Source organism: Sorex fumeus, unplaced genomic scaffold, assembly GCF_029834395.1.
Source record: "Sorex fumeus unplaced genomic scaffold, SorFum_2.1 ptg000128l, whole genome shotgun sequence".
In the NCBI taxonomy this organism is placed as follows: Eukaryota; Metazoa; Chordata; class Mammalia; order Eulipotyphla; family Soricidae; genus Sorex; species Sorex fumeus.
The window spans coordinates 24813665-24838482 of NW_026606185.1; the positions used below are offsets into that span (position 1 = coordinate 24813665).

The 24818-nt window shown below is 37.0% G+C and overlaps 1 protein-coding gene across 1 annotated transcript in view; it reads left to right on the top strand.

Annotated features, from left to right (window-relative positions):
* The window catches only part of GREB1L (GREB1 like retinoic acid receptor coactivator), a 273750-nt gene that overhangs the window by 121073 nt on the left and 127859 nt on the right, over positions 1-24818 (top strand). The gene's annotated exons all lie outside the window — the stretch shown is intronic.

A 24818-nucleotide genomic window follows, 5' to 3' on the forward strand; every position in this document is an offset into this window, starting at 1 on the left:
AAGCTTACACCAGTGGTGAGAATCATTTCAGTCCATCTTGAAAGATAGTGTCATACACTAAACCTTGTGAAACTCCAGCATTTCGGTGGAAGTAGAGTATTATGGGAATACAAAGAAAATTGAGAAATAGCACAGGAAGGAATGGAAAAGAGGAAAATTATGAGACAAAATCCAGCAGAAGAAAGGGAAGTTTTAAGAAATGTACTGAGAGGGCTTGTTAAATGAGACCTGAAAATGTTTTTTTGGCTTTAGTGACGGATTTAATGGCCTGAAACTCTTCATAATATGATTTTAATATCTATTTTAACTTTCCTTCCTTTATTTTTGAAAGGGTATCCCCCAATTCTTTCTTTGCCAATCATCCATGTGAATTTTGCATTTTTAATAAATTCCACTTAAATTTTGATTGGAATTATGTTAGGTTTACTATTTTGTTTGAGAAAAAAATTATAACACTGTTCTACAAAAAAAAAGCAGTATATTTCTTTATGTGAGTAAAGTTACCTTTTATCACTAAAATGAAGTTTGGTAATTTATAAAATATCACATCTTTATTAAGATGATTCTGGGCATTATTTTTATTTCTGCTATTGTGGCTGGAAACAATCCCTATACACACTACCACCATAGTGATTTTAATCAGAAATGTATTGTATTACTTTTTTCTCCCGTTTATTGACTTGGAATGGCCCAACAAGATCAGTAACATGGCCATGGTTATAGTGTGGCAGAGTTGAAAATTGCAAACTTGAACACGCAAATTTTATTATTTAACACTAATACTAGATCAGAGGCAAGAGAGATAGTACAGCAGGTAAAGGAGCTTGCCTTGCATGTGGTCAACCTGGGTTCTATCCCTAACATCTCATATGGTCCCCCAAGGAGCTCCAGAAGTGATTGATTCCTGAGTGCAGAGCCAGGAGAATCCCTGTGCACCACCAGGTGTAGCACAAAACAAACAAAAATAAATAAGTAAAGTTGTATACCTATTGAAACTGTGTTAAAATGAATAATTCGCAACAAAGAATTAAAACTTTTTAAGTTTAATAGTCCAGCGCTAATTTCAGAGTAATAATATACATTTTGTTATAAAATGTTTCCAGTTTCCAGTTTTTTTTAGCATTGTCATTTTTAAATATAGTGTTGGGGTGAGGAGCTCCTTTCAGTTATCCCAAGATGAGATTCTTACCCGACAGGAACTATTTCTTCTTTGAGGTCTAAATAGATCAAACGTTCTATTGCTGAATAAATATTTAATGAAGATTGAATATTTCCTCTGTGGTGGATCAGTTACTCTTGTTGATTCTCTGGGGAGGCTTTTTTTTTGTTTTGGTTTTAAATGTCATTGTATAGTAGGCTAAGAAGTTTGTTTCCCTGGATATTGTTATTAGTACCACAATTTTCAGTGAAATAAGAATTCATGTTCCTTACTGGTTTTTAGTTGTCTCATTTTCTGATTTATAGTTGTGATTTTGATCTCAAATATAATAGCTAAGATTCATTGATCAGGAACATGCAATGAAGTCATTTGCTGTGAGAGTTGGTTTTTCTAAAATTTGTGCTCTTTGGAGTACTAATAATGAAAAATTATTCGCTAATGAGGTTAAGTTTGTACCTTTTGAATAGAAGAAAATAATTTTTATTGGTAATACCTCCCCCAACATGTTTTCTTTTAATTAATAAAATATTTCATAAGTTGTATTCTTTTGAGCTATTATTAACTGATTTAAATAAAATGCATTTATATTAGCCTGGCTTGAACATTTTCAAGTTGTAAGGCTGGAATGATTATATTGGAATCATTTAGCAAAAGTTGTTAGTGTTGGATTCAGATGGGATTCATGCGAATAAATTAGAAAAATTAACTTCTCATTTAAATGAAAATTGAAAAAAAATCAGATAGATAAAAGAAAGCTTGTCTTTCATTCTCTTTCTACACTAGGAAACATGTGAATATAATTCTGAAAGAGGAAATTTATACCTGGTGATAAAATAGTCTTTATTTTGAAGGAGTAACTTCACTATGTGTCACATTTGAAAACTCCCGGTACCTCTATTTCAATTTAAGTAACTGATTACATTATTTGATACTTATTTTATTAGAAGAACACTGTATGATGGCTGTTATAGTTCATATTTGATAACAAAGGTAGAATAAATTCGTTGGGCAATAATGATGTGATGATATCTGTCCTTAAGGTATTTTTGACCCAGAAGTCTGTGACCTGTGAAATCTCTACTTTTTCTAGTTTAAGATACTTTACAATGCAAGGACTTAAAGTTAGTTAAACACCACTGGAGGGAGTTGGGTGATGTGGCCCAAAACATCAAGAATATCAAAGTATAAACTGGAGTGTTAAGATCTTCCTAATAGTAATATATGTAAGAGAAAGGCTAGCATTAAGGAAGTTTTATTTCTTCCCCAACTTAAAACAACGAGAACCTGAAATTTAACCTAGTGTTTTTCTATGCTCTGATAACTCAGCAGCACCCCATTTTGCAAAAAAAAAAAAAGCATTGTCAAGAAACGTAATCAAATCCTGAGATAAAAACTGTTCTTCCATCAGATTTGAAGGAACATATGAGTTGTTCATAAGGTATTCCCTACCCAAAGCTGCACAAATAAAGGTTGAGACCTGGGGAGGTTGGTGGGGGATGGGGGGAGGAGGGTTCGAATCTGGGAAGGGAAGCTTCGTAGACATTACAGCTCCGTCCAGAGACCAAATGGGAAATAAATCACTGCTAGCCACCTCTCTTATTGAAATGGTTCAGCCCTCGGGTTTATCTGTAGACTTACAAGGTTTTGAAGTGCAAATAGGAGAGAAAAGTGATGATTCTTTAAGGGTTTAGTTTTGCCATATTTTTTTCCTGTGTGGATTTCTTGGTACTGGTTGTGATCTTGAAGGAGCCTAGTTAAAAAAAAAAGTATTTTGTGTTGTTTTTTTCATCAGTCAGACAATAAGAACTTTCCACTGTGTTGAATACTTTTCAGGATAGTATTTTGGGGAGGTGGGATTACTTAGGTTAGTGTTTATTAACAAACTTGTCTAATTGAAATTCAAGTCCACATTAGAACTAGTTGTTAGTATATTGATTTAAAAATCTATAATTATTTAATGTATTTTATTGAGTTATATGATCATAACGCTTATTTTTGTATGTTTTTTTTTGAGCATTAAATAAAGCAGGAAATTTTGAGATTGTGAAATATTTGTAGTATCTTATTTGTGTAGCTCTCCGGACGTATTTGAGACCATAAGGAAGACAAACAAATGCTTTAGAAAGAGAACTGTTGGGGCTGGAGCAATAGCACAGCAGGAAGGTGTTTGCCTTGCACGCGGCCAACCCAGGTTCGATTCCCAGCATCCCATATGGTCCCCGAGCACTGCCAGGAGTAATTCCTGAGTGCAGAGCCAGGAGTAACTCCTAGGCATCGCTAGGTGTGACCCAAAAAGTAGAAAAAAAGAAAGAAAGGAAAGGAAGGAAAGAGAGAGAGAGAGAGAGAGAGAGAGAGAGAGAGAGAGAGAGAGAGAGATCGAGATCTGTTGATTACCTGATTTGAAATTTTTTCTTTTACCCCAGGAATAATTCACATCCAGGGACCTGGGAGATTGCTCAAAGGACTGGAGTGCAACAGTTCCTCATTTGAGCACCCTGGGACTGGAAAACAGGGAGGATACCCACCCAAAGCACTGCAAGATGTGGCCAAACCCCAAAATAAAGAATTCAGATAGAAGCATGAAATATGTTTAAAAACATGCATTTTCAGTTAAACATGGAGATGAGAAAAATCATTAGTGATGCCAAAGAGAAATAATTATAACTAAAAGTCTTTCTGTGGGAAAAAAAATGCCAGAGGAAAAGTAAAATAATTGTATTTTTAAATTCCATTACAAAATGCTTATATTTCCTCTTAGACGTGTATTTGACAGAACTTTTCATGAGTATTTGACTCTTTAATTTAGATTAAATGTAGATACTTGTACCACTTTTCCCATTTAAATGATTTTCACCAATGAATTTAGCTGTAATAGATTTTTTTCTTGGGGATTTTTTTTGTATTGCTTGATGCCTTTTATAAAAACGGACTGTTAATTTCCATAACTGACACTGTTCACACAGTGTTCTTAGTCGACCACAAAATCAACCCTTGTTTTTCTAGTCTTTAAATTTCTCTTCACTGTACTTTCCTAAACATTAGAATAAATTTAAAGAGTTTAGGGTGGTAGGAAGTACACACTGGTAAAGGAGTGGATATTGAAACATTGTATGACTGAAACCCAGTCAGAACAACCTTGTAGCTGTGTATCTCACATGATTCAATTAAAAAAACAAAAAAAAACAGGCATCATTTAGAGAAAAGGAGAGAGAGAAAACAGAGCACTTAGTGAAGAACTTAAAAGACACACAATGTAAGATTCTATGTAGTATTAATGAAGTAGTGTGCCATGACCATAGATGATGTGGGATTTTAAAAAAATTAAGAGTTTAACTTTAGCTATTACCTCCTTTTTAAGCATTTAAAACAAAACAAAACTCTAGATGACATCACCCAGATCCCCTGATCTAAGGCATCCCTGTCATTTGTTGGTGAAGATGTTAATAAGACCTTTTCTTCTTTGTTAGAAAAAGAGATCTGTAGTCCTCAGAATTCTCTTAACTGTCTTTTTAACCCAAGTTGAAGGTTGTTTAATGAATGACCTTTTTCCTTAGGAGATACACATATTGTTGAAATTGGGTCACACGATGCTTTTTAATTTCTAATGTATTTTTAATTAGCCAAGCGTTCCTTTTCCTTTCACAGCATAGAATTGACTCAGCATTTCTGATTGCAGATATTGCTTTATGCAAACAGGATGGGTTAGGCTTAATAATGCTGTGTCCTGTAGCCCCAGTCACTGAAATACACATGTGAATGAATTTCACTTTGATTATTGTGGAATAAAAGACACTTGAGGAAGGCTTTTTTCCCAAGAACTTCTCTTTCCTCTTGGCAAGTGAATTGCCCCAATATAAATTGTGCTGTGGAGGGAAGAACGAGCTGCAGAGTGAAAAGGCAATCCACAAATAATCACTCTTTTCTGCCTTTGATTGTGTCAGATTTTTTTGTGTGTGTGGCAATTGTTTTCTTTTTCACTTAGAAGAGGTTTATGGTCCAATGTCTGTCAAGTCAGCCTCTGTCTTAAGGTTGCAGTTGTATTCCTCTCCAGAGTTCCTAGAGGTGATGTTATCTTTTGTTCACTCAGCAGTGTGGTGGTTCCTGAGAGCATCTGTCACTTTAGGCATTACAAGATGGATGGGTCTCCAGTGAACTGCTGGTTGAAGCAAATGGTGAAAATAAGAAAAGACAAGGGGCTGCAGGGGCTGCAGAGAGGACAGACAACAAGAAATACTGTTAGAAATCAAGAGTAAGCAGAGTAATCCAGAAGGAGAAAGCAAAGATGGATTGTATGTCATTTCGTAAAAATTTTGGAAATCAGGATCTATTGATGGCTTCCATGCTCTGAGGGGGACGTCTCTGCATTGTGGTAAACAATTCTATGCTTTGGATTTGTAAAATGTATTTCAGACTTAACAGCAAAATCTTGGAAAAGGGAGAAATACCAGTAATGGGGACTGCTTTAGTTGAAGATTTTGCTATTTGAAGAATTGCTGTAGTTTTGTAAATATTTGAGAATCTTTCAGCTTTATGTTTTTCTTTGTATTTTGCATTATTTTATCTCTATCCTTTTCCTCCTCTTTTTCCTGCAAGCTATTGAGCAATTGTAGATATTTAAATGTTTGGAAAGTTTTAGCTACACAACCAATATCCTTACTATTTACTGTAGCTTCTTTAGCATTTTTGCAGGGGAATTCTGGAAATTCTCTGCTTGTGCCTTAGGGAAATTGGGGGCAGACTTTAAATTATTTTAAGTAACCTTTCACTTAATTTAATTGGGTCTTTGATGACAGAAAGAAATATGCCAGTTACTGATCTAATGGAACAAGATGGGGATTTTATGTTATAATTGGTAATTAATTTTGTTGGTGAAAGTTAAAATTTGTAAATTCTGACTGACACAAAATCCCTCCTGGTAAGAGAAGGAAAAGGGAGCAGATTGGCAGGGAGTAAGAAAGTGGTGGCTTGGAGGGAGGTGATATGGTTGAAAAAATGATTTTGTCAAACTTTTTGGCATTTGCCTATGAGAAAGACCATAGGTTGAAAGGCAAAGAAATTAAGATGATTAGAAGCTTTAAGCTATACAAATGGTAGAGTATCTTCCTTCTCTATGGGTGTAAATAATAGATGAAAGAGTAAGAGTGACAACAAAGGATCTGGTCGTTTAAGAGAATGTGTGCAGCTTGAATAGAGGTCTGTGGCCCAGGGCCAAAGGTCTTAGCTTTGAGTGTAATTAGAAGAAAATACAAAAATGTCATTACTAGCAGGTGAAGTGTGCAGCACGTGGCCCAAAATTAGCAAATTTAGACTCTGGAGCTATTGGAATTGGATTACTGACCTTTTTTAAAAAAAGAAAAATCATTAAAGGTCCTTGTGGAGTCATATAGTTTCATTGGCAGTAATGCAGTTTGACCTTGTTGACCATATGGGGTAATCTTAGGTTCGGATGAAGGTAGTGCGACTCCTGACTTACCAAAACCCTCTATTTGTGTATGTAATTGGTGGGAAATAATGAGTTTGAAAGTCTGGGTCTTGCACTTTCAATTGTTTTTTTACCTGAAGACATTTTTTGTCAGCAAATGACATAAGAGCGGTAAATTTTTTTCAGAATCTAAAATCGTTCTTTTCTGTCTCTCAAACCAGAGAAAAGAAAAAGCAAAATAAATACCATTCTTTAGAAAAATAAATTAACCTTGCTTCAGGTATTTTAGTGCTAAAAATATACAAATGGAAATGAATGCATCCTTAGGGAACATGTCTTTTTCTTTAGACACAATAACAAAGAAATAAGACCCAAATTATGTATAAAATTAATGACAAATAGTTTTTATTTCACTTGAGGCTTTATGATTACAGTCCCTATTTTTCCATGCAATTATTTATGTTGACCACAGTCTGCTTCGAGAATAGAATCATCTAACTACTGTAGCAATTGCCTAATTTCTTCTAGGAATATATTTCTCCGAAGAGTAGGAATAATCTCTTCTTGCAGAATTTCTCAGATTCATTAGAACATTAGTTTCAAAATGTGCAAAAATAAGTTCAACCCATATTGTCATTTTTGGTAGTTCTTAAAGAAGAAAAATTTTGGTCAAGCAGCAGAATGAGAAATCTACTTTTCACTAATTTTATCCTGGCTCTATGTGCAGAGATCACTTCTGGAGGTTCTTAAGGGGCTTTATGTGATGTCAGGGATCGGGGACCAGGTCAGCTGAGGTGACTGCCTTACTGTTGTACTGTATCTCTGGCCGCTGTGAAGGGGTGAATCTTATGAGCAATAGCTTTTCCCACTCTGGAGAAGCCTGTGTTCTCACGAGTGCATATTTCTTTTTCTCTCCCTTTATTGTAAATTGGGCTTGAAAGATAGCTAAAGGGGCTGAGCCTATGTTTAGCTCGCGGGAGGCGTAGGTTTGATCTCCAGCACTGCATGGCCTCCCATGCTCCTCCTAAAGCCAGGAGTATCCCCTGGGCACTGCCAGGTGTGGCCAAAATAAAAAGATCAGACTTTTTTGAGTATATATAATTTATATTGATTATTTTGGGAGTATCTAAGAAAAAGGAATATATCTGTATTTGCCAGTTATGATATATGGAGTTGTATAAGACTTTGATAACAAATTTCTAATAATTTTTGTAGAATCATAAATTTTAATTGTATTGTGCAATATATTACATTTGGAAACTAATTTGGATTTTTACATATTTTTTATTTTTTATGTTTTTGCAGGTGCAAAAAAAGCTTTAAACAAGTAAAATCTAGGCAGCAGGCTTTCTGAAGTGTTGACAGCCCAACGTAATCATGAACATGATTCAAAAATGTTAATAAATAAATCAAGGTATTGTATAATTATAATATGCCCCTTCTAAATTTCTCAAGGTTAAATTTGTTTTAGGAGTTATATTATGAATTTAAATAAATTTACTGTATTTTGTCCTTGAACTAAGTAGGCTTCTCTTCCATTTCTGCCCCTCTCAGCATTTTCTCTCTTCTCCCTCTTTGGCTAATCCAGAAAAAAAAAAATAAAAGAAATTCAACAATAAGATTTTCTTTTCCCCTCTAACAACCACTGTTTTCTATTTCCAAAATACACTAATTAATATAAGAATTCAGTTTTGTATTCCTCTTTATTGATTGTCTGATCTTTCAAATTGCCTTTAGACATATAGATTGTAGACTTTTGCAGAAAAACTCAAAGTATATTTAATGCCAAATACCAGTAACAATGAAGGGTCTCATTCTCCTAACTCTGAAAGAGCCTTGAATATGGCACTTTTTAAAAAATCTCAGGGCTAGGACGAAGGAGACGTTACTGGGGCCTGCTCGAGGCAATCGACGAATTACAGGATGGTCGTGATTGTGATTGTGATATTTAATGACTTTGTTTTAAAATGTTATTAGAAAACACTGAGCTATATATCTTAAAAGATTTCTAAGTGGTTTTTTTTCTGTTTTAGAAACTTTTAATTTAGAAAAGGAAAAGAAAAGCAAAAGGACAGTATGGTTCTTATTTCTGTATGGCAATAAAAATTCCTTAGAATTAAGAATTTAGGGATATGGTTCTAGGTAACTTGTCCGTAGGGGCATAACCCAAGACTGTCCCTCTCCTTTGGAAGTTACAACAGGCTTAAATAGCCTGGCATTTCCAAGAAAGGCCAAAGATCTTTTCCACTTTTATGACCCATCGTATCCTTTTGAGGCCAAAAAGAACAAGAGGGTCATTGCCACTTCAGCCTGGCCCCTGTTTGTTCCTTCATGGTGACCATGCAGACCCTGAAACCTAGTATTGGCTTAACATTTGGGCCTCAAACATCTGGAAAATGGTCAGAAGGGAACAGAGGAAACAGAAGAGAGGGGGAACTGTTGCGTTTTGTTACACCAGGTGCTAGGAGGAAGCAACATTCCCCTTTTTGATATGGGAGGCAAATTCTGTGGGCCCTGGAGTTAGGCTTCAACAATTGAAGAGGTCAAAGGACAGCTGAGTGGGGTCAGTGAGACACCATGGGGTGTATTTTGTTACTTAGTAAAAGGAGCAGCCTCCTAAAACCTTAAAGGATTCTCTTGAAAATCTGTGTTGTGAAAGGGTTTTATGAGTCTCATGGCAAAAACTCCTGATTTATCTAAGGAATGCTTGCTTTTGTCTAATGGAAGGATAATCCTTACCAAATGTTGGCAATTTCTATAAGAGTCAATATAAGTGAAAGAACATTTGGTGTTTGAAGTGTTCTAACTTTGCAAAAATGTTTATCATTTTAGTATTTCTAGGATTTAAGGGTTTTTGCACTGCAGAAGTGCCACCTTTTTTCTATCCTCATAGCAGAAAGTATGTTTTGCATTGGGTTGAGGGCATGTAAAGGAGGGAATATAAGGCTGAGGATGTAAGGAGGAAACCAACATTAATTTTAAATTCTTCTGTAATCTTTTGAGTAATGCACAAATTACAAACCTTAAAAATATCAAATGCTTGTTGACCTTAAAAAGTTACCTTTGACTTTAATGTATTAAGGGAGTAAGTGACACATGAAATGGAATGCTTCTGGATTGTAGAAGATTTTTTTAAATTTAGTTATATTTTTTGCCCTAAAAACATAGTTGTTTAATAATAGAAATAGCTATCAACTAATAAATAATCTTAAAAATTGCATTTTCTCCTGATGTATTTCTTATACATGTTGTAGTAGTAAGAAAATCAGTGTCAAAAGTCAACCAAATAAGAGAAACAGATATAATACAGAATTTTGTCTTAGAATGTGCATGTCTTGTCAGAGCTCACTTTGTCACAGCCCATGACCTCAAGATACTCATATATGATTGCAGATAGTTTTGAAAGATGTTGGCCACCTGGCAAATACGTCTTAAAAAAGGAACTATTTATTAAAAGAGATTTGGTTTGATTTGTTTCCAGGCTATGAACTTTATATATACACAGTGCACATATATTTTAATATGTATAGTAAGAGGGAAAAGATGAAGAGTAGTGTAGTCTTCACTAATAATTGCTGATATAAATTTGCAATTTGTGAATTCTTGTGTGTGTAGATTTTGAGTTTTTTTTTAAATTACTCATTATAAAGCTGCAAAAATGTAGCTTAGGGTAGGTAAGGCTTACTGTATAGTGTTCTATGTCTATTTTTCTCAAGGCTTAAAGAGCCTTTCAACAACTAATTTAGAAACCTAAGTGTAGTGACTGATAATTGCCTAGAGAAAACCCACAGCTGTTTAGTAGCATTGATATTGTGGCAAAATTGACAAATACAATTAGTTAATGTATATTAAGATAGAAAGACACAGCAGATGGAATAATGGTGAAGAGATAGAAGTAAAGGAGTAAGAAATTAATACAAGAAATTAATATAAGAACAGAATGTTCACAACTACTTCCAGATTCCAGATCCTCTCCCTTAAAGCTAAGTCTTTTACTACTTTCTAACTCCAACATGGCTGTTTGTAGATTAAATAATTCATGTTTTTTTCAGTGCCTAACTGATTTGGTTTCATAGTATCTGAGAACAGTAATCCATTTTTTCTTATTCTAAAACAATTTTATTTCTAATCTATTTTAAATTTCTTTTATTTTACTAATTGCTATGATTGGGAGTTTCTTAACTCCTTTTTGTACCTCTATTCTTCTTATGAGTCATTCAGATGCATTACAAAGGAAACCAATTCCTGCTCCTGGATTTAGTGACAGAGAACTACCAAAACACAACAAAAGCCTGTAGATGTCTTTAATGTGTTATCAATAATTAATTTTTTCTGATTAATGTTTATAGCACACTTTTCAAGACACTTCTGTGATCTCCCCATAAAATTTTATGAAGCATTCAATGAAATTTGAAAATTGATTGCAGTATCTTTGGAGAATCTACTCTGCATTTGGGAAATTGGTTTTTGCCTCTGGCATTTTATGCAGATTTTAATCTTTGTTGTGATAAAATCCCCAGAACTTTGTTCTCTGAAGCCATAGAGACTGAACTTTTGAATATGGCTGACTTGATGGATGTGGTAAACCACACTTTGGAACCATTTCTCCTTATTTAATGTTTTCTGTTCTGGATTATTGACTCTTCTCCCTGTTGAAAAATTGGTCTCTGGTGACATGGTAGAGGTCACACTTTGCCTATTATTGTTTTGCTTCTTTGATCTTACACAGAGATTGCCTCTGGTAATTATACTAGTTCCAGAGAGTCTTGATGAGGTGTGTTTATTTTACAGAAGAATTTCTGGCATTTCAAGGAAGAAAGTAAAGATTTCCAGTAGAAACACGTAATTTCTTGTTACAAAGGAAGAATAGCATTGTACTTTATCTTTTAATTATGACATTTTTTAGTATCGTGGAATTGATTAGTATGTTACAGTAATTGTTTCCATAACAATTTAAGACACATTTTTATAACCACAAGAATATTGGTAAAAATGGTTAATTGTAGAATTAAGCTACTGACTCTGCATTTTTATGTCAGTATCTTAAAATACTTCTGGCTTCAGATATTGGCCAAAGGGTTTCATCCAGATTTAAAAGTACAGAATTATTAACAGAGATGGGAAATTTTGTCATTTTATCTATTTGTGTTTTCTAAAGATTTTCAGGAGGGAGGACAAGTAAAAGTGAAATAAAGTACTTTTGTTTTGAATGTGTAGTTAACTTTGTGCTTTGGTGAATGTACTTGGGAAGAGATATCTCTTCCAACTTTAGTATATAATTTATACATCACACACTTAATTGACCGAAGTATATTCATATTTTAAAAGTTCAATTGCCATTTTCAACAAAACAAAACGGCAATTACCCTTCCTCTGTCCTCCCCCCTTCCCCCAGAACTCACAATTTAATTGAGGAAGGTTGACAAATACTAGACCTAACTAGTTACTGTGAATATACGTTATTTGTATTTTAGACATAGACTTGATGAGAATATGCATGCTTGATTTCTTGTCTCATATCACTCATTGTGATTCTCATTGGTGAATATTTGTAATAAAGGGCATATGATTAATAATACTGTAACAAGTAATTTTCTTTTATAAATTCAGAATCAAATATATGAGATAGTGGGATGTTATAAAAATGTATATACAGTTATAAAATTCTTAGTAAAGGAATGATATAAAGTACTAGATAGCAGATTTTATTTGAGGGGCCTGCTTGGAAGCTCCTCCCAGTATAGTTAGTCCTCTGGGCTCACTGAGTGTTTAGGGAACCATGTGGTGCTGGGAATCAAACTATTTTTCCCAGCCCTTGAAGTCACATTTTCCTTGAATACTGAATGCCCTGTCATCTTCTGAAAGTGCTTTATTTTTCTCCAGTTTTTGCAGTGTCAGGGATTGAGCCCAGGACCTCAGTCATGCTAGGTATGTGCTGTGCAACTGAGTCCTAACCCCAGTCTCCAGAATTTTCTGTAGAGCTCAACACATAGAAGGGAGGGAGCACACCCTATTCAGTATCCTCAGTGTAGCACAATAATTTAGAACAGAAAAAATGCATTTTTGGGGTAGTGTTGGTGATTGGGGCGGGGGAGGGGTGTCGTTTGGGTTACACCCAGCAGTACTCTTGGCCCTGCACTCAGGAATCACTCTTGGCTAGTGCTCAGGAAAAACCCTACTATTACACCTAAAATTTTCTACATTTATTCTGTGCTAACCACTGTCCAAAACCTTTATGAAGCTTGTGTAATTTTACAAAAACCTCTAAAAGTAGTTTTACTAACTCATTTCACAGATGAGAGACAGAAATATTTTGCCCATAATTATATAGGATAGTGGTTATAGGGTTTGAATTAGTCATCTGACTCTAGAATTGGGCTGGAGCGGTAGCACAGTGGGTAGGGCGTTTGCCTTGCACGCAGCCAACATGGCCGACCTGAGTTCGATTCCTCCGCCCCTCTCGGAGAGCCTGGCAAGCTACCAAGAGTATTTTGCCCATACGGCAAAGCCTGGCAAGCTCCCCGTGATATATTCTATATGCCAAACACAGTAACAAGTCTCACAATGTTACTGGGCCCACTTGAGCAAATCGATGAACAACGGGGTGATTGTGACCATGACTCTAGAATGTATGTGCTTAGTTACTTCCACACAAGGATTTCTATACACATTACCTTACTAAGTGGATGATAGAGTTTGGAAAATGGACGACAATATCTGTAAAGAATAAGGTGACACAAAATGGACACATTATCAGAAGTTGTCTTTTCAGTTCAATTTTTGGCATACATGGGCTGGAGCAATAGCACAGCCGTAGGGTGTTGTGACCGGCCCAGTCGAGCTGGGCTCGATTCCTCTGCCCCTCTTGGAGAGCCCAGCAAGCTACCGAGAGTATCTCGCCCACACGGCAGAGCCTGGCAAGCTACCCATGATGTATTCGATATGCCAAACACATTAACAATAAGTCTCACAATGGAGACGTTACTGGGCCTGCTCGAGCAAGTTGATGAACAATGGGAGGACAGTGCTACAGTGCAGTGCAGTTTGGCATACAGTCATTTAAATCTGCCTTAAAATATGTTCTGACGTGGGCCAGAGCAATAGTACAGTAGATAGGGCGATTGCCTTGCATGCGGCTGATCCAGATTCAATCCTGGGCACCCGTATGGTCCCTGAGACCACCAGGAGTGGTCCCTGAGCACAGAGCCAGGAGGAAGCCCTGAGCAGTGCTGTGTGTGGCAAAAAGAGAGAGACAGAGAAAGAGAGAGAAAGAGAAAGAAAGAAAGAAAGAAAGAAAGAAAGAAAGAAAGAAAGAAAGAAAGAAAGAGAAAGAAAGAAAGAAAGAAAGAAAGAAAGAAAGAAAGAAAGAAAGAGAGAAAGAGAGAAAGAGAGAGAGAAAGAAATCATTGGGGGAGGAAGCTCATGTGTAGAGCACTTATTTGCATATGGGATAAATTCTGAGGTCTATCCCAGCACCTCATGCCCCACGCACAGCACCTCTGTGTTCAACACTACATGATCAGGTCCTGGTCGCTTGGGCTGACCCTGGCTCCACCCCTCTCCTCACTAGCACTGAGTGTGGTTCCTTTTTTTTTTTTAATCAGGGCCAGAGAATACAGGGGTTAACCTTGCCTTGTTTGTACTTGCCTTGCATGTAGACAATGTCAGTTCAGTCCTCAGCATCACATACGATCTCCTGAGTACTGCCAGGAGTGATCCCTAGAACACTGCAGCTCAAACTCCCCTTAAGAAATTCAAACAGCTACGTACATACATACCTCTAGTAGAATATGTTGCCTTTACTTTCACCTTTCCCCCCCCCCTTTTCAAATAGCCTGTTTTAGGAAGAGAAAGTAAGAAAGTACTGGTTTTTGAGTGTAAATTTGAATCTTAAGCCTTGGTTTTATAACAGAGATAACTTTGGTTTGTAAAAACCAGATAATTGCTCTGCCCCTCATTCTGTATCTGCTTGTTTCCCTGAGGTTTTGTTTGCTTGTTTCTTGGTTCTAGAAATGGAAGTTAGCTCTAGAGAGGTTTTCAAGATATCTCTTAGGTAATGTGTGTACTTCACACTATCCTCTGTGAGGAGGAATGCAACACTCTAAGTGATGCCAAACTTGGTCAGGAGTCTGGAAGTACAGCCTCGTCATTTTTTATTAAGTTCTTTACAGCCTCTAGTGCTTCACTAATCAGTACCCGAATGAGTTTTGCTTTAAAGGAGTTGAAGTGGTAATTTTATACTTCTGTCATTCTTTCCATACTAGCTGGAATTCTCTTAATTAAAAAATCTTAATCACTTGACCACTTGACTTCCCGTTAATCATCGATTTGCCTGAGCGGGCGCCAGTAACGTCTCCATTCGTCCCTGTCACATGCTAGTGTAACCCAATGGCGTCTGTTCATTCTAGGAACACAAAGAGCCTCAAACCGATCATTCAGCGTCTTGACGAAGAAGTCTGACCATCTTGTAGGTGGATGGCCACGCGGTCTTTTAACGTCCCGTGGAATCCAGTCGGTAACAGCTCTAGTCCAGCGGTCCTCTCCAAATCTCATTATGTGTCCAGCCAATTTGATTTTTGATGCCTTGGCAAATGAGACAGTGTCCCTGATTCTTGACTGTCAACGGAGGTCGGAACTCCGGATTCTTTCTCTCATTTGTGTGAAGCGTGATACTCCAAGCATAGCTCTTTCGATTCCTCTTTGGGAGACCCGAATAGTGTTCTCATCCTGTTTTCGTAGAGCCCAGGTCTCTGAGGTGTATGTTAGTGCAGGAAGAACAGTGGAATCGAAGAGATGTGCCCGGTGCCGGAGTTTCTTCATCCTCTAAGCTATTTCTTCAACGCTCTTGAAGGTGTTCCAAACCACTCTCTCCCTCCTGCGCAACTCAGGTGCCAGATTATTCATCATGTTGACTTCTCGACCTAGGTACACATAACTGTTGCATTAGGAGGTGGTGTTCTGTTGAGAGTGAATGGAATGTCAGGAACGAGACTGTTTCTCATAAACATTGTCTTCATGAGATTCATCTGTAGTCCGACCTTTCCACACTCACGGTCAAAGTCGGCCAGCATTTGTGCCGCTTGGCTAATGTTTGGTGTTATTAGAACGATATCATCAGCAAAGAGGAGGTGCTGTAGTTGCCAACCATCTATCTTCACTCCCATTCCTTCCCATTCCAGTCGTTGCATGACATTCTCGAGGGTGGCACTGAAGAGTTTTGGTGAAATGGTATCACCCTGCCAAACCCCTCTCTTGACATGAATGATCACTTCCTTGTAAAATGATGAGATCCTGGTAGTGAATCCGTAATACAGCTCATGGAGTATCCTGATGTATTGAGTTTGAATGCCCTGATTGGCTAGGGCTTCACTGACCACTTCTGTCTCAACAGAATCAAAAGCCTTCTTTAAATCAATGAACGTTAGACAGAGCAGCATCTTGAACTCCTGAGAAACCTCAATGAGCTTGGTTATCATGTGGATATGGTCAGTCGTTCTGAATCCTTTGCAGAACCTGGCTTGCTCGCGTGGTTGTCCTTCTTCTAGTGTTCTGCCAATCCTATTCAGGATGACTCGAGTGAACAGCTTGTAGATGACAGACAGTAGGCAGATCGGGTGATAGTTGCCAATGTCGTGGATGTCTCCCTTCTTGTACAGTAGTACAGTCCTAGTGGTTTTCCATTGGGATGGAACCTTGCATTCAGATAGGTAGCGAGTGAAGAGCCGAGCCAGTGTATTGATGAGCACTGACTGCAGGTTCTTCAGGTGTTCAGGTTTGCCCTTGTCTGGGCCAGGTGCTGTTCGTTTCTTTACCAACGATACAGCATGTCGGATTTGGAAGGGAAAGCCACGTCCACCTGCCCACATACCAAATTTGCAGATGGATATGTATTGTTCCCAACATTCTCCCTTCTGAAAAAAGTCTTAATATCCAGGATTATTTGGTTACTTTGATGTACAAGAACAAGAAATATTCCCTTTCTTTTTAGTGGGTTCAGTAAGATTTGGCTTTATCTAAGAAGAACTCTCTTTCTCTTTAAGTACCCTAAATTCACTTTTTATTTTATTATTTTGGGGCCACTTCTGGCTGTGCTCATGGTGTAGTCCTAGTTTTGCACGCAGGGATCACACCTGGAACTACTGGGGGGACCAAGCCTTGACTGGCCATGTGCAAGGCAAACATCTTGACTCATGTACTATCTCTCTGGTACCTGAATTAATTTTCTTTTGTGTTTAATTTCTCTTGTCTTTCCCTGTGGCCTTCCTCTTCGAACCAGAACTAGGAGACACAAATGGGCACTGTGTAGACATGGTGGGATATGAAAACACTAAATGCAGCACCAAGGAAAACACTGGCAGCAGTGTTCACCAGAGTGTGTCAGCTCTCTCCCTGATAGTCATGTGCTAAACGGAAGCTGGGAGTGGCTCTGTGACAACACAGCCTCCTGGGTTGGTGTCATACCATATGACACCAGTCCAGCGGGAAAAGACCAAAATTCAAAGTATAAATTAAATATTGAATTAATAATGCTTTTGTATCTTCTTAAAATTGAAAAATTGTAAGCCAAACCATTATAAATCAGGGACCTACCTTCTTCATTGCCTACCTTATCATAAAGTGAGGTCTTAGATACAGTTTCTTCTAATTTTTTTCAGCATGAACATGATTTTTAAAAATTGGTATTTTGGGGGCTGGAGCAATAGCACAGCAGGTAGGGCGTTTGCCTTGCACACAGCCGACCCGGATTCAATTCCCAGCATCCAGTATGGTCCCCTGAGCACTGCCAAGAGTAATTCCTGAGTGCATGAGCCAGGAGTAACCCCTGTGCATCACTGGGTGTGATCCAAAAACAAAAACAAAAACAAAAAATTGGTATTTTTAGACTGGAGCAATAAGTACAGCAGGTAGCCACATGCAAGCCACATTTCCTCCCCTGACAGGCACATTCTGCACTAAGATATCACTCTTGGCAGGCTTAGGGGACCATTGGTTTAGAGCAATTATGCTAGAAGTCAGTAGTAGAAACTTCAGTTTCTACTGAGAGTTCTCAATCCAAGCTCTAAAATGAATTTTACTTTTTCTGTAATCCTGAAGCATCAGCAAGGAATGGAAGAATATCCACTTTGCAAATTCAGTTTTCTTACCTCTGAATAATAAAACATTTTGTTTAGTTGTTTAATTTTGGTTTGGGAGCTATACCCAGCGGTGCTCATAGCTTACTCCTAGCTCTACTCTGGGAACCAAATAGGGTGCCAGGGATTGAATTTAGGTCAGCAGCGTGGCAAGGTCCTTACCTCTTTGGCCCCAATAAAATCTTTTTTTTTAATAACTTGTTCAAGGATAATTATAGTGATGAGACTAGTTCAGTTGCTATATGATAGTTCTCTTTTACTGTAATGCTTATTTAAAAATTCGAAGATACCAATTTTTTTTTAAAAAAAGATAATTTTAAATAGTCATCAGTAGATTATATTAACACTTTGTTGGATGTACTTCCTAACTTTCCTCCCCCCACAAAACTGTTGCATCAGTATTATCTTTATAAGATAATAGTGTTTATATTTATTTCTAAGAAATTAATATATTACCATACCTTTTTCTTGTGAGTTCTGTCAACCTAAATTGTGTGTCTGCTTCAATGGAGGAGGGAAAATAAACATTAATACATTAACTTTATTTTAAAGGTTACAGTTTGAGCAGTAATTCACATCTAGTACTTTTTAAATTGGTGATAAGAAAGATAAGGAAAATATGCTTTCACCTTTATTTCATTTTATCTTTTGTGCTTTTTCAAACTTTTTTTGGTCCTTACTAGAAAATAAATGAATATATGTGTGTGTGATGTGTAAACATTCATTTTAAATATTTTAAGGAGTTGATGAGACTATTTTAGGTTCTATGTTTGCTATATAATGAACGAGACCTCTAATGAATTAAGTGTCTTAAGATTGGATTTGGTAGGAAGAAAAAAAGATAATGGGCAAGATACATCCCAAAATAAGTTAGTCTAATGACTTGGAGTTCTAGAGCAGACCTATGCTTCTTCCTCTATAAATTACTCTTCTTTGCGAAATTTACCTTTTTCCCCCCTTTCATCTAATACTTACAGTGAATTAAAGGGACTTTTCATTGCAGGAAGGGGTTGTTGTTTTATTTATTTTGAATATTTTTAATTGTGGCTTATCTTTGTTTCCGTAATTCACATAGTTTAAGTTCAAATGCTCTTTTCAGCCAGTCTTGCAACTTTGCTATATACATAGACAAGGACAAATCATCAAAGAAAAAAATGTTCCTCGGTTTTTTTTATTTGTAAATTTGCTATTACTTTCCGGAGTATCTATTTATCCAGTTAGGTCATTATTATAGATGTTTTAGCAACTGAATGAACTTAACTGGTTAAAATAGCTTACAAGAGCTGTTGCTACAGTGTAGACAAACTGACTAGATTCCACTCAGATATTGCCGTTTCCCCCTTGTGTTATCTGGGATAGTCCTTTAACTTCTCTAGTCCTCAGTTCTCTTTTTTCCTTTTAAAAATAAAAAAGACTCTATTAGTGTTATTTTTAATATACAGTAATAATAGTTTTTATACATTATATAATAAATATTTTAGATATAATAATAGTAATGTCACATTATATTACTGTTATGTATATGTACTGTAGCACTGTAGCACTCCCGTTGTTCATTGATTTGCTCGGGCGGGCACCGGTAATGTCTCCATTGTGAGACTTGTTGCTACTGTTTCTGTCATATCGAGTATGCCATGGGGAGCTTGCCAGGCTCTGCTGTGTGGGCAGGATACTCCGTAGTTTACTGGGCTCTCCGAGAGGGGCAGAGGAATCAAACCTGGGTTGGCTGCATGCAAGGCAAATGCCTTACCCGCTGTGCTATTGCTCTAGCCCGTTTTATATATATATAAAGTATATAATAAAGCGCAGCCAACATGGCTGACCCGAGTTCGATTCCTCCGCCCCTCTCGGAGAGCTCGGCAAGCTACCTAGAGTATCTCGCCCGCACGGCAGAGCCTGGCAAGCTCCCCGTGACGTATTCCATATGCCAAACACAGTAACAACAAAGTCTCCAATGGAGACATTACTGGGCCCGCTCGAGCAAATCGATGAACAGCAGGAGGACAGTGACACAGTGATATATATAAAATAGGGCAGTAATAAATATGTTCTCCATGTCACTGTTTCATTGTTTTGTTTGGGGGTTTGGTTTTTTGCTTTCTGGTTTTGGGGTTTTGTTTGTTTTTTGCTTTTTGGTTTGGGGGCCACACCTGGTGGTGCTCAGAGGTTACTCCTGGCTCTGTGAACAGGGGTCACCCCAGCAGTGCTCCAGGGACCATATGTGGTGCTGGTTATTAAACCCTAGGCAAGTGCCCTACCCACTGTACTATCTCATTGCTTTCTTCACCCCAACTACTATACTCACTCAAAGAAGGTTTCCTTTAACAGTCATTACTACTATGAGTGAGCGTTCTCAGCACCATTAGTGGGATCACTCCCACCAGAATCAGTGATCCAGCAGCCTCTGTGGATCCACCTGTTAGGAGTCTACACTGTGATGTGTTTCCCATGTCACCTTTAAACATCGGAAGAATATGTATTAGAAACTCTGAGCTGATGCTTTCATTGTAAAAAAAATCTTTGGGGAATAAGTGAGAAAAAAAAAACCCTGCCTCTGTATTCTTGGTGACTTTGTTAATAACACATTAATTCTTAGCCGTGGTGTTATTGACAGGGCCAGAGAGATGGCCAGTGGGCTGGAGGGCGTCCTGTGTAAGTGGTCTGAAATGAAAACAATACAAGGCCAAGGAATACTTCAACAGAGTGTATTTTTTCTTTTTTTCCATTTTCAAAAGGAAAATTGAGGGAAGCCGTGGAGGCTTTAATAAATTATTATTTGATTCTCTAGCCTCATGCGTAGGGCCACCAGAGAGAGAAGCCTCCCTGTCTTACTCCCATATGCCCTCCTATACCTTACTTTCTGTGGGAAAGATGACAGGCAAGAGCAGAAAAGCATCAAACCACAGTGTCTCGGTGGTTTGTACTTGATCTCACTTGCTTTGTGAGCATTTAACTAGTGTTGCAGAAAGAACCTTTCCTGCGCACTGTCTTTTCTTAGACATTTCCTTGATATCAACCAGTATCTGTTAACTCTCTGCAGTCTTTTTATAACAAGCATTTAATATGATTTTTCCTTTTTTATAATTTCACAGAAATAACAGAAAACATAAAAGCAATGAAATGCAGTTTCATAATGCCCAGATATGAAGTACATGTACATCTATAATAGAAGTCATAAGTTGATTTCTTGTATTTAAAAACTAATTTAGAAAGGCATTTCTCCATTTTTTTCTGTCCTGAAGTTAGATTACTCACACTGACTTTGAGTTGAATGTTAGGCCATCGTGACTTCTGCACACTCTTTGAGAATCGGGTAGATTAATGCTAACCTTTCCGTGATCTTAAATACTATGGTATTAAATATTAAGAATACTTTTACTGGGACTAGAAAGATAGTACAGCAGTAGGGTGCTTACCTTTTACGAGTCCTACCTGGGTTTGATCCCCAGAACTCTATATGGTCCCCTGAGCCCTGCCAGGAGTGACCTCTGAATTCAGAACAAGGAATAAGCCCTGAGCACTGCTGGGTATGGCTCCAAAACAAAACAAAACAAAATAAAACAAAAAACAAATACTTTTACTGGGCAGGAGAGATGTTTTAAAAGTCTGGAGCACATCCTTTGACTATGGGAGCCCTGGGTTAGATCCCTAGTGCTGCATCCCAAACACTCACTACTGGGAGTAGATCTCCCCACTCCTAAAATACTTTGCATTAAAAACGCTTCTTCCTTTAAAGCAGAGGTTAACAGTTTATTTAGCTTTTTTCCCCTTTTTCGGAAAAAAAAAAAATTTTCTCAGTGCCCGGGAAATCTACCTTAAGTAAATAAGCAGGAAGAAATCACGTCCACAATTGTACCAAAGGCAAAGAACTTGTGCTTCTTGGTGTAATTTTAAACTATCAAGGAAAAACTTTAATACTCATTACTAAAGACTTCTGGGATCAGTTCTTTACTTTTTTTTTTTACATTATCACTGTCTTTCAAAATAATGAAGAATATGTTTTCATTTAGAAGAGTCAGTCATTTCTTCTTAAGTCCATTCCATGGGGACCACTTGTAGTTCTTATAGGATTGTATCATTTTTCTAAGTTGGTTAACCTTGACTGCCATTTTTTTTGTTGATTTACTAATTATATTCAGTACAATATTTATGAGCCCCTATACGTGTGTATCTGTCTTAATATTTCTTGAACTGTAAACAGGGAAGGAATTGAGAACATGAAATTTTATACATAATTATGAACTTCTTTTGTGGGGGGCAGGTGGGAGAAGAGCATGAAGTTTCCCAAGTTGTGTTAAGTGGGCCTGGGGCTATTCCTGATGATGCTTGGTCAAGTTCTGCTTGGGTTCATCAATGCAGGAGAATGCCAGCATACCCAGTGCTACTTATGGGACCAGGGTATGTTGGCAGTTGAACCTGGGAGCTCCGCACGCCAGGAATGTGCTCCCTGCCCTTTGACACATGTCCCTTGCTGAGCGTTTCTTTATAAATAGAATTTTTGGAAGCCTGTGGATAGGGTCAGTGGTCAAATGTGTGCTTCAAAGGTGTGATCCAAGGCAACTCTCTCTCCGTCTCTTTCTCTCTCTCTCTCTCTCTCTATATATATATGTGTATGTTTATATATATGTTATATATACATATATGTATGTTATGTATATATATATACACACATATACATATACTTATATATGTCATACATTTCAATAATAGGAAGCATAACTTTTTGAGCAAGTAATAGACATGAAGAGGCAAGATTTCCAGGTTTTTGTGCTGTGGAGAAAGGCTAAAGTTCTACCTTTTAAGTTACCTTTTTATTCTCCAGGGATAAAAAAAAATCACTAATGCTGCAAGTATAAAGTAATTATACTGGTTTTATTGTTAAAGAAAGCAAAACAAGACAAAACAAGCAATTAATATTGTAAAGGGAGAAAAAAAGCAGGTTGATGCTGTATATTCCTGTAATTTTCTCACTTTAGCAAGGAAGGAAGGTAAGATGACTGTTGGAATTACTTAAATATAGAAACTAGAGACACAGCATAGTTCTCCATCCTTACTTTACTCACCTTACTTGGATCATGTGTAATTGTTGAAAAATAACTTGCTTTTGTGCTTTAGAGAACTTATGTTTTTGGCTTTATTAGTAAGGTGTCTTAGAAGCTTGAGCCAAAAAAAATTTTAAGAAAATTTCATTTGACAGACTTTGTTGATTTTCTTCCATTTAAAAGTTTTAACTGATTGGGCTGGAGCGATAGAGCAAGTAAGGCATTTGCCTTGCACGGGACTGACCCAGGTTAGATTCCCAGCATCCCATATGGTCCCCCGAGCACTGTCAGGAGTGATTCCTGAGTGCAGAGCCAGTAGTCATCCCTAAACATCACCGGGTGTGACCCAAAAAGCCAAAATTAAATAAATAAATAAAAGTTTTAACTGAATGATTAACTGAACTGAAAGTTTTAACTGAATGGTAAGAGTAGAGCAGGTCGGACATGCCCAGAGTGCAGAGCCAGGAGTAAGCTCTGAGCAGAGCTGGATGTGGGCAAAAGAAAAAAAAATTTTAATTGGGTACCATATGTATACTTTGGGCTACATACTCTTCATCAGAGAGAATCCTAGCACCCCACTATGCTTAGAGCCTACTGCCTGCTCTGCACTCAGGAATTGCTACTGGCTATGCTCAGGAGATTATAAGGGATGCTGGGTTTTAAATATGAGTAGGCTGTGTGTAAGGCAAGCACCCTACCTCTCTATCTCTCTAGACTTATTTTTAGCAATTTTAATACATAATTTTTTATATAAGAAAGCTGCCAACATAAGATTTTCTGTCTTTATCTCCAAGTCATGGGAATTTCTTCTAAAGCTTCGATAAACTCAAACACTCTGATGGAAATATCTGTATACTACTTACTGATGCAAAGCTTATATAAATAAAATATTTTAATAAAGTGCTTAATATATATACTGTATTGCCCAGTAGTTCACAGACATCTAATATCAGAACCTTTCTGTACTTTTAAAATATTATTAATGTCCAGTGACTAATATGTGACTCTATAGAAAGATACATGTCTTGAATGTTTGAGTCCTTGGGTTTTATCCCCAATACCAACCTACAAAAAAATTAAAATGCTGAACAATTTTATGAGTGTTATATTTATTAGAAAACTAATATATTTCTAACATTTTTAAATGGACAATAGTAAGGCCATTAAATAGGAACACATTTTATGAAAAATAACCCTTTTTTTCCAAAAAGTAAAATATGTCAGCATATCTCTGACAGTTTCAACCTATTGCAATATCATATATCAGACAACCTCTTCAGACTTTCAGGATACATTGAGAGAATGAGTATTAACAAATGAAAAATGGCAAGTAGCATTGAACAAAAATTTGTAAAGACTTTTAACTTCATTGACATTAGAAAGGATCTTAGCAACCATGGACAGTACTTAGGAACTGTCCCCATTTAACACCCAATAACATATAGGATGTATGTTATTAATATACATGAAAAAAATTTAAGCTGCAAGTACTTTTAAAAACATTAGTGATGAAAAGTTTGAAAGGGCATGTTTTCAAGACTTACTATATATTTTCCTAAAGAATTCCAAATAAGTTTGTGATTTAGATGAAGCAAAAGAGGCAATAGTGGGGCTGGAGTGAGGGTGCAGTGGGTAGGGCACTTGTGTTACATGCAGCTGACCAGTATTTGATCTCCAGTGCCCCTGATGAACCCCATAGCCTACCAGAAGCAATCTTTAAACATAGAGCCAGAACTAAGCTCTGTACATCATTTAGTGTCGTCCTTATATCCTCCAAAGATGAAACAATAACATTTTCCAAGTAAATACTAGTAATTCACAATAAGTTATTTGAGTTTTAAAATACAACTCTTACTTTCAGTAACTTGTCAAAAGTATTATCATAGCTTTTTATTTTTCTTCTAGAAAAAGATCTTTTTCTCAATTCTCATAGGCTAATAGATCTCAGTAGATAGGGAGTAATTAGATATTTATTCTGATAGAGTTGTTATGAAGTTAGGGGAGCCCCCAAGTTCTGAAAGGGCCTGGCCTTATTGTTACCAGATCAGACTTCACAATTGACA